The following is an 11,014-nucleotide window of genomic DNA, read 5'->3' on the forward strand; positions in this document are numbered from 1 at the left end:
CCAGTATCTTCAAAGTGTGGGACACAATTTAATGCCCCTATAATTACACACTCTTGGACATCGCCTTTCCCTTTAAAAAATTGGGATCAATATACTCCCACGCCACTCATTTGGTATCTTTTCCTGTTCAAGGATCTTTATCATAAGATCGTACAGTATATCCACTCCTTCATCCTCCTAATGCTTTCCATGCCTCCACCGGATCATGTCTGGTCCGGTTGCCTTCCCATTCTTCATCTTCTTCAGTGCATTTAGTACCTCTTGCCTAGAAAACCTCATTACCATGCCAATGTTCACTTGCCCATCCTCTCTTATTAGTCTATTATTTTCTTCATTTAACAACTGTTCGAAATATTCTTTCCATCTCTTCACAATGTCTTAACTCCTTTCTAAGCACTACACCCTCTTGATTCTTTATTTGTTTGATGTGTGTTATATCTTTGGTGCTCTTATTTCTAGCCTTTGATAGCTTCATCATCTTCTTTAATCCTTCTTTGTCCAGCTCATTATACACATCATCATACGACTTTGCTTTAGCTTGGCTACCACCTTTTTCACCACTTGTTTTTCTCTCTGTACTATTTCTGTCTTCCACTGACTGTGACTCTTCCCATCTTTTCTTTGCCTCCTTCTTATCTTTTACTACTTTCTCAATGTCTTCATCCCACCACCAACTATCCTTTCTTCCCATATGATACCAGATGTCTCTCCTAGCAGCTCCTTTCCATGCCTTCTTATTACTGCTGCATTTCGTGCCCACCATTCTTGAACATCTTCAATACCTATATCAATATCCTCCAAAACCCTCCTCTTAAACTCTCTCTTCTTATCCCCTCCTTCTGTAATTCGTACCATTTAATTTTCCTTATCCCTTTAGCTTTGGTTTTCTTTCCCTTTTCAACTTCAAGTCCATACAGTAGCAGCCGGTCGTTGGGGGGCTACATGGTAGCCTGGAATAACTTTGCAGTTCTTGACCTCCACCAGATTATCCTTTATACAAGAAATAGTCTATCTGGGAGAATCTTCCCCCATCCTATATGTTATTATGTGTTCCCTTTTCTTCTCAAAAAATGTGTTTACTATTGCCATGTCGAATGACACAGCAAAGTCCACTACACTCTCTCCTTCTGGGTTTCTCTCCCCAATTCCATGGCCCCCATGCACCCGCCCAAATCGCCTCATTTTCACTTCCGACATGGCCATTCAAATCTGCCCCAACTATCACCCTCTCATGCTCTTCCAGTTCTTGCATTATTCCATCCATGTCTCTCCAGAAATTTCCCTTCTCTCTTCTGTGCAACCAACTTTGTGGTGCATATGCGCTTATAATATTCAGAATCTCTCCTCCATAAACATATCTTCAATCTGATGATACGGTCATTCTTTCTATTGCACTTCTATTACCGAGTTCTTTAGTTCACTAGACAGTACTATGCCAACTCCATTTCTACCTTGTTTATTTGCTCCACTATAATATAGCTTATATCCATCTCCCAACTCTTTAGCTTTATTTCCTTTCCACCGCGTTTCTTGCACACACACAACATCTACTTTCTTTTCTCTCATCAAGTCAGCCAATTCTCTACCTCTCCCAGTCATGGACCCAACATTTAGCTGACATACTCTGAACCCAATGTGAGCTCGCTCTTTAGCTGCACCCGCTCCTGATGCAGTAGCCCTCGCCTTACCACAGAGTTAGGGCGATGTCTCTGTGCGTCGTTTACGGAGTACGCCCTAGCATTACCTCTTTCCATATTTCGGCTCATTCCATTTTGGTTTTGGCACAGATTTTTTCAGCGGATGCCCTTCCTGACACCAACCCTCCCTATTTATCGGGCTTGGGACCGGCACCATAAGGACCTTGGTTGCCCCCCCACCCCCCCAGGGGCTAGGTTATATATATATATATCTATATATATATAATATCTAATCCTTCGGGCCATCCCTAGGAAAGCTGTTAATCAGCTCAGTGGTCTGGTAAAACTAAGATATATTTAACGTAACTTTGTAGGATTATTAATCTGATACCCATAATTCAATATCACTTATTTTAAAAGAGCTAATAATATTAATAAGATATGTCAACTAGCATGGATTACCAATATTATATATAGTAACCATTGAAATATATTTTTCGTCATAAAATTAATGCCAGGTATCTGATAAAAATTTGGGAAATTATAAATTTTATTAGTGAAATCTATATATCATATTTTGTTTTAATGTTGAAATAAAAGCCCTTTATTGTCACTTAAAATGTTGAAGTAAATACAATGAAAAATATTATGTCGATTTTAGAGTATTTTAAAACGAATAATTATGTCTTTACTTTTAGACTTAAAATTTCCTGGGTTGATTTACATATGACATGTTGAATACTATGCAAAAAATCCAACATTTCTGAGGGACCATTCAATCATAATTTTCTACATTGCCCTCTAATCATTCGCAAGAATAATCAGTCATATTACTTAGAATAATAAAAAAAAGTATATAGAATTTTTTCTTGTTTTCAACTAAAATCTTTTGACTTCAGGTTCTTCCAGAGGCTAAAATCTTCGGCTCACTTTTGAGTGATGTGAGTATTTTTATTTTTTATTTTCGTCTTTTGGTTACACGAATCATAACGATAATACTTTCAGGATGATACCATTATTTCCTAATAATTAATTTAACATTATTGGGTGATTTACATAAGTCCACGTTTTTTTTTTTTTTTTTTTTTTTTTTTTTTTCTGTACACCTATTCTGAACCCACCCTCAGTTCAGTCATCAAGTACAGAATTGCCTGATTAAGCAAACAGAGCACTGAACATGTAAACATTCCAAATTCTGTTCTGCTCTTTTTATTATTATTATTATTATATTATTATTATTATTATTATTATTATTATTATTATTATTATTATTATTATTATTTCCGTCCACAGCTTGTCGTAAATGCTGGCCTCTGTGCACCTGTGAGTAAATATTATTTATCCAAAATAGTACCAAAATTAGATTGACTTACAATATGCATATAAACAACTTACTAAAAAATCCATGAGAAATTGTGAATGGATAAACACAAGTCTACTTTTAAGGAAATGAAATAACAAAAATGGTGAATGAAATTTTGTATCAAGTGTTGTTAATTTCAGTCATCATGATTTCTCGTACAGTGATGAACAAAAGTCCCATCTCTCTGAAATATATCTTGTTATATTTTCATGCAGCTGAAGCCATTATCGGATGCCGTGAATCAATTCGTAAGTCCCAAAGAGATATTTCTGATTTTTATTTCTGTCAGTCCAGGTATATTTCCACTGCAGAATTAATGTTCCAATCAATAACTTCTAGATTATTGAAGGCTTTCATTTGTTTATACTGTTGTGATGGATTAACCTTCGAGTGATGATCATATGTATATATTAATATACAAATGAATAACGCTTTTAATTCAGCAATTATTTCATTTGTTTTTCAGGTGACCACCTCCTGTTAATGATGGAAAGCAAAACACCATTGAAGTGAATATAGAAAAATTGTTGCCTGAAATGAAGATTAAAGATAAATTAAGAATTGTTTAGGGTTTTAAAAGGATGACCACGACCTGTATTTTTGCCTCCAAATTTTAATCAACATATGAAAATAAAAGTAAAAAATTATCCTAATTATTATTATCCTTTTTCTGTGAGTAGTGTATATTCCAAGGGAGGAAATATTACGATAGTATTTAAGCGCAACTGGAGAGCAACTGGAAATGTAAGATTGATTGACAATAAGAACTGCTTTCTATTATAAACTGAAAATGAAGAGAAACTTTGTCCCATGAAACGAAGATTTAAGTTGAAATACAATGATTAGCTTTCAAGAATTAGCACCTACACTATTGTCTTCTAATTTGCAATAAAAAACTCAAAGAAAAAATTCTCGTTTTTCTGATCATTTTCCTCTCTGTGGAAATGATATGGATTCGGGAGAAAAAATACCGTCGATGTTACCTAAATAAATGTAAGATTTCCAAAAGAGTTCTCTAAAATACAATCACGTGCAATATATCGATAACGTTTTGAAGTGATTTCAGTTACAGTAGCATTAGGAACGTTATTTGTAAACAGAACCAATTCAGTAGTATATACAAATTATATGATGCAATAATCTTTTTATGAGGCCTTACATGACAATTGTAAAACGTATAAGGTATTAGATTTACTTGTTCAATTGGTGAACTGGGGCTTAGAAACATATAAGAAAAGTACAGACGAAGGGATTTGGGGAATAAGTGAAAAAAACTTTCATTTTGACGATACATAACAATATGTTTCCGAATAAAGGTTGGGGATAAGAGAGACATGCTGATTATAAAGGAGGATGTGGTATGTAACATTTGAATGCCGTCTGTATATGTATATATATATATATATATATATATAATATATAATAGATATATATATATAATAATATATATATATATATATACTATATATATATATATATATATATATATCTATGTGTGTATGTGTGTGTGTGTGTGTGAGCTTGCATGAGTGTTCCTTATCTCCAATACAGCCGGCATTCAAATGCTATATATATATATATATATAGTATATATAGATTATATATATATATATATATATTATATATATATATATATATATATATTTCCTATATATATATATATATATATATTATATATATATATATATATATATATATATTTAACTGAATCACGAAAATATGGAATGTGATGAATATATAAATAGAGACAAAATTACGAATGGAAGTGAAACAATGGAGTACCGCTGCTAGGCCTTACGATTTCTCGTCCTTCACCTAAACGACTGATATAAATATGAAAGTCATTTTACAAAGAAATCTCGTATAAATGACTGATAGGGATTATAAGGGGAAATATGTACCTGGAATCTAACACAGCTGAAGAATTAGAACACCAAAACAGGGGTACAATTTAAGAGGTTTACAAAGGATTAAGTCCAGCTGCTCTGAAAGGCCAGGGACAAGACAATTGAAAGATTATACAGGGAGGTGACTGACCACCAAAATCATTCTATAAAAGTACAGTTTTATAAAATCTCAATTCCGTAAACAATAAAAGTTTTTGCAAATTGAACATTAAAAAAAGAATTACACTTACGAATGTGTAGAAAATATTCATAATTAAGTCTGAGATTTTATATTTAAGATTACCTTGAACATTTTACTCATTCAAAGGTCTAAATAATACAAAGCTATGGTTAAAATAATAACTGGACGTAAGTAGTATAATGGCAGATTCAGAGATATTCTGATTTAGCAATCACCGAACTGCCGGTATAATTTATCCTGTGCGAGTTTTCACTAAAACGAATGAATGTTGCATCGCATGTTTGCCAAGTTTTGACGGAATATTTATACCGTTTAATTCTTACGTCTAAATCCTTGCTAGTTTGGCTGATAAAAAAAGAGGGGCAGTACAAACATAGAATTATATATATTATGCTGTTGCTCTCCCTGTGTCCATTTTTGTTAGCATCCCTATTAGTGAGTTATTATAGGAAGAAATAATATTGATATCAAAAGATTTAAACGATGGTTTTATGGTTTCAAAACCGCTGAAATAGGGCAAGCTAAGAATGTTCTTAGAAGTTTCTCTCTCCGTGTTACTTTCACTACAAAACTTTTTGTGGGACTTATTAACAGCAAATGATTAATATATGTAAAGGATGATACAAATCTGTCCCTATTTTCCTTATGTATTCGATTTCTTGATCCAAATATTGGGGACTGACAATGCGCAATGCTCGTAAAAACATAGAGGAAACAGTTGATTTTTGATATTAGGATGGTGGCCTGAATAGAAATAGACTTGAGTTAAGTTGTTTGTTGGTTTCCCATAAATACCGAATTTGCATTGAAATGACTCTCTATGTGTCAAAATATCTAAGAAAGGGAGGCAATTGTCTTTTTCCAAATCTAGAGTAAACTTAATCTATGGTACCTGGTCATTTAATTTAGAGAGTAAATTATTTACATCAATACCAGCATGCAAAACAGCTGAAATATCGTCAACATATCTGTACCACATTAGAGCAATATAAATGATATTAGGTAAATTGCGTTTTTCAAAGAATTCCATGTACAATTTTGAGAGGAGTGGTGATAAATGGTTGACCATTGCCATACCAAATATTTGTTGATAAAATTCACATTACATATAAAGTTACAATCACAAATGCGCAAACTAGTGATTGAAATAATATGACTTACAGGTAGAGGTAGTCTATGGGGACTTTGATTAATAAAACGAGAACAAACATCAAAACTAACGAATCTATCAGCTAAATCTAGAGAATTTATATATAATAGTTTAATATATATATATATATATATATATATATATATATATATATATATATATAATATATATAACTATATTATATTATATTAATATATATATATATATTATATATATATATATATATATATATATATAATATATCATATAATATATCACACACTGATATATGGCAGCATAAGTATTTTTTTCCTTTGTGCGTTTTGACTAATCCGTACAGGTAGGGTAGCGAAGGAAATATGACTGACAATTTACATAGTAGATTTGTTTTATCTTTAAGGATTTTTTTTTCATGTGCTATTAAATTTTTTTTGACTTGATGAAGGTGATTTTTGTTAGTTTTTTGTAAGTTGTATAATCACCCAGTAGGACTTGCATACGTGATATGTAGTCAGCTTTATTTAGAATTACGATATTATCAGCTTTTGTGTTGTGGATTACACAGTCTATTTTAAGATCTGTCAAATTTTCTTATAGCGAGCTGGGAAGCTACTTTCAAGAATAACATTGGCATCTCCATGAACAATACCTTTAATTATATCAACGTGAGTTTAAGGAAGATCACACTATTGTTCGAATTTACTTAGGGACGACGCAATCGTTAAACAAAGGGTCTATTCGATATAAAGAGAAACAATATTTTCATTTATTGTTTAATTTGATAATTTTACAACTTAATCATGACGTGCACTATTAGTCCAATCACTGTCATCAATAAGAATTTTTAATTTCCATCCAGTTTCTTTGTTTGGGCATCTGAATGAGATCCTGGTTTTTTCTAATTCCTTTAATGTTTCATTCTCTCTGTGCTTGCTGGCTGCTATATATATGCAAGCCCTACTGGATGATGATACGACATACGCGAGCTGAAATGTCGTAAAAGAGGAAGCACGCATTGGCACTTCTTTTTGCCAACCAAAGCATAACACTAGACGATATCTTCTGTGTTAAAACACTGAGAGAATCCTCACAATCAATAAGATGCCTTATCCACCTGCTTTCCTGATCTTCAGCTGACTCACTGAGGGAACTGGACTCATTAAGACAGGCGACCCTGTCATTTTTCTTATCCACGCGAAGATAATAAGATATCATTACAGATTTTATCAGGTATAAGCGAGCATCTATTAAATTCCTGTCGAAAATTGGTGACTAAAATAATATCTTATGTGCGAATGCGTATTATTCTATACCTTTTCATAAAATATAAAGTACCTGGAATGCTTGCATATATGTATTGTTTTGATTATGTTTATCATTAGTTACTTTAGCACTTATTACTTCAATACTCCCATATTTATTTGTCATGCGTGTGAATTCACAATTGCCTTAAATCACCTTTGTCATCAATGTTCAATAACAGCTTCAGTGTTTGCCAAAGCGAGTAATTCAAAGTTCTCGGATAACTTATGTGAATTCAGACCTTCTCTCTTTGTCCAGCAGCAGAAAGAAACGTATAAAATGCTTTTGCCGTTAAATGCTCTCATTTTTGACTGGCAATGGCGAACTGGAGAAGCGCCTAGAAGCCCAATAATGATTAATGACAGGGCGGTTCTTTTGATCCGGCTGGTAAATTATTATCTATGGCCTTGGGTACCCTGTTATTAACCGCACTCGGTGAGTTACAGGATTTTCTGGGGAATAAGTCGAACTTTGCTCAGCGATCCGAATTTGTTGGTGACTTCGGTATTGTGAATTTCGTCCCTTAAACAGATTTTTTATAATAATATTTTCATTAGTTTTATTTACACTCATTATCGTAGAGGCAAAGTCGTGATATTGTATATATATATATATATATATATATATATATATATATATATATATAGATATATATATATATATATATATATATAATATATATATATATATATATATATAGAGAGAGAGAGAGAGAGAGAGAGAGAGAGAGAGAGAGAGAGAGAGGTTCAAAATAAAAGGGCGAAATAGCAAAAAATACGGATAATAAAAAAAGTGAACTATGATTTAGAACCACCTTTCAACACCCAACAATCAAAATACCTTTGGAATAGTCTCTCTATTCTTACAATGAAAGGGTGGTAAAAGAATGGACAGCGATTTCAAAAAATCTGATATTGCTTTAAACTCTCGGCATAAAGACCTGTAATTTGTTCTGACATTAATCAAACCATAAATATGATGTAGGCAGAAGTGGACACTTGCCATTGGTGGTATAAAAGACCCAGTTAGTAGGCAGTCTACGAAGTTGAGCTTCTAGTATTGTTCACTGAGGTGAGTAAAGAATAGTTACCATTTAACTTACTTTTGGTGTTTTTAATAGAAAACTAAAAATTCTCGTCATTTACAGATAATTATAATCTCCTTGCTGACGTCAAAAGTTCCTTTTTGTATTCTGTAATGAGTGCAAACTTTCCGCATTAATATAAGCTATTGTTTTGCGATTTATAATTGACATTTTGTTTTACAGAATTAATTGTGAAGACGCCTTGATATCACGATGAAATCTATTCTCTTTGCTTTAGTCATCTTCGCTGTGGCTATGCAGGTAAATGGAGACTTCTTCTTACGCTAAGTTTTTTTTGGAAATATTTGGTTATTCGAACAAAAATAAATCTGGAAAATTCCCGGAATCTAGGGAGCTTTATGGATCTAGGGGTTTATAATTATATTTATGTTTATATATACCAATATGTATATATATATATATATATATATAATTAATATAACTATATATATATATATATATATATTATATATATATATATATTGTTTTATTCAGAAACCAAAATTTCTAATTAGTTTTACTTCTCTGATAACTCTTTTTATATCCCATTTCTCACAGGTTTTTTCGGATAACTTAACCGTCAAGGTAAGCAAAGAAATTTTTTTAAACACATTAAAGGTTTTGCAATATTTATCGAGACTTCACTTATGTTCCATGAACTCATGAATTTACAATTTTGTGATTTAAATACTTCATATCATTGCAAGAGTAAAATACAGTTCTTCTTAAATCTATGAATTCAATTCTGTTTAAATGGGGAAAAGTTTTTAATTGAGAAAGTAGAATTAAATGAATATTGTAACTATGCATTGTTGATTATTTCTCTTTATGATAAGGTCATCTTGGCATTATAATTAATATTCTAAATATTATTCCAGGTTGATGCAGGCAAGGAGAAATTTCTCACTAGCGTAAGTAAACTGCCACTTTTAACTCCAAATTAAGTCTTCGTCTTATCTGAAATCGGTTTTATGCAATTTTTGTCCAATGAATTTCTTGTTATTTCTTAAACATCGATTTTCTTACATTTGCTGTAATTGCCTAACCATTAATATTTATGGATGAATGTCATTACGTCACATTTCATACCATGACAGTCAGCATCTCGAGACATCTACGAAAATATGTCTCAGAATGGAATTTGGTCTTTAATTTCGTTCTAATGGAAATCATTGTTTCTTTAACAGCTGTTCAACATAACCACCATCGTGTGCAGTACTGTCGTAAGTTAAACCTTACATATGTTTTTATACTTATTTACGTATCAAAAAACAGTCATTCTCATTTGCAGAAGTTTTTGAAAGACCCTAAGTTAATTTTACTATTTTTTTTATGTTTTGTGAATATAATACCTTACAACCATTTGTTTTTTACACAGATATTTGGTGAATTTTATCTCTGCTTCACAATTATATTAAAAAGTTTAATTTCATGAATAAGTTAAGACTTATTTACAGTGAGTTCACTTTTTTCTTAATCTCTCAGCTATATCTTACTATTAGCATATATATATATATATATATATATATATATATATATATATATATATATATATATATTATATATAACTATATATAAATACACACACACACACACACACACACACACACATATATATTATATATATATATATATATATATTATATATATATATATATGAGTTTAATTACATATTATTCATCAACATGACTATATTTCTATATTTATCACATTTCTATTATGAATCATATGCATAATTTACCAATAAACTACAAACTTTCTCCCTTTACAGGTAAAGCCAGTTCAGACTACACTGACTACTTTGGTAAGATATTCAACATTTCATAAAAAATTTCACTGGAGATATATACAAACATGTTATGAATGAAATTATATTCCTTTTTTGGTTTATAAATTTATAATACAAACATACAACCACACACATATATACAAACTCGTTTAATAATAAAACTTTTTTTTTTTTCTCGCAGGTATCCAAGTGCCCAGTGTAAGGTCCTACTTATGAATGGAGGAGTAAGATCTGCTAGTCTACCAGCTGACATTTAATTGTAATTCAGTACTTTGGCTTTGATTCCTTTTTCTTCTTACTACAATAAAGTGGATTAAACATTATATTTCTTTGATTTTTCCCTCTGCCAAATACAGATTATTATGAAATGCATCTCATGAGGTATTTTTTCAAAAATGCTTTTCTCGTCAAGTCTTGAAACTGGATATGTACTAATTAAATTATAATCACGCATTTCTAGTTTATTCATAATTAATAGATATTAATACATTGGTAATTTTATAGTTGAAAATAAGAGTAAAATATCGAGCAACATGACTGACACAAAATCACGACGAATCTCAATTTTATATATTAATTGATATTTATATATTATAAAAATAACAATATTACCCAAATAAAA

General features: G+C 31.3%; 1 long non-coding RNA gene across 1 annotated transcript; it reads left to right on the top strand.

The window, feature by feature from the left end:
* Positions 1 to 8,784: 8,784 nt before the first annotated feature.
* On the top strand, positions 8,785 to 10,637 carry LOC135212279 (uncharacterized). The gene is made up of 6 exons (XR_010313837.1): positions 8,785 to 8,864; positions 9,162 to 9,188; positions 9,482 to 9,514; positions 9,791 to 9,826; positions 10,375 to 10,407; positions 10,574 to 10,637. It is a non-coding gene; the product is annotated as an uncharacterized LOC135212279 (long non-coding RNA).
* Positions 10,638 to 11,014: the final 377 nt, after the last annotated feature.

The sequence above is a fragment of the Macrobrachium nipponense genome, chromosome 40, assembly GCF_015104395.2.
Source record: "Macrobrachium nipponense isolate FS-2020 chromosome 40, ASM1510439v2, whole genome shotgun sequence".
Lineage (NCBI taxonomy): Eukaryota > Metazoa > Arthropoda > Malacostraca > Decapoda > Palaemonidae > Macrobrachium > Macrobrachium nipponense.